This window comes from Phaethon lepturus, unplaced genomic scaffold (genome assembly GCF_000687285.1).
Source record: "Phaethon lepturus isolate BGI_N335 unplaced genomic scaffold, ASM68728v1 scaffold9800, whole genome shotgun sequence".
Taxonomy (NCBI): Eukaryota; Metazoa; Chordata; class Aves; order Phaethontiformes; family Phaethontidae; genus Phaethon; species Phaethon lepturus.
Genome location: NW_010514015.1, coordinates 121279 through 121485, shown reverse-complemented (window position 1 = coordinate 121485; position 207 = coordinate 121279).

The following is a 207-nucleotide window of genomic DNA, read 5'->3' as shown; positions in this document are numbered from 1 at the left end:
GTTTCTGTTGTTCCCCTTCTCAGGAGCTCACGTCGGGGAGAAGCTTGCGTGGCCGGGCCTAGACGGTGGGGACGCCCCTCGAGAGCCCCCCAAAAGGGTTGGGGTGAGAGACGGGCAGCTCGTCTGCCCGGGGCGGGTCTCGGCGTCTGTAGATATCCCGGGGAAGTGCACCTTTCCCCCAGAAGCCGCGGGGGGAACAGGGGGGTC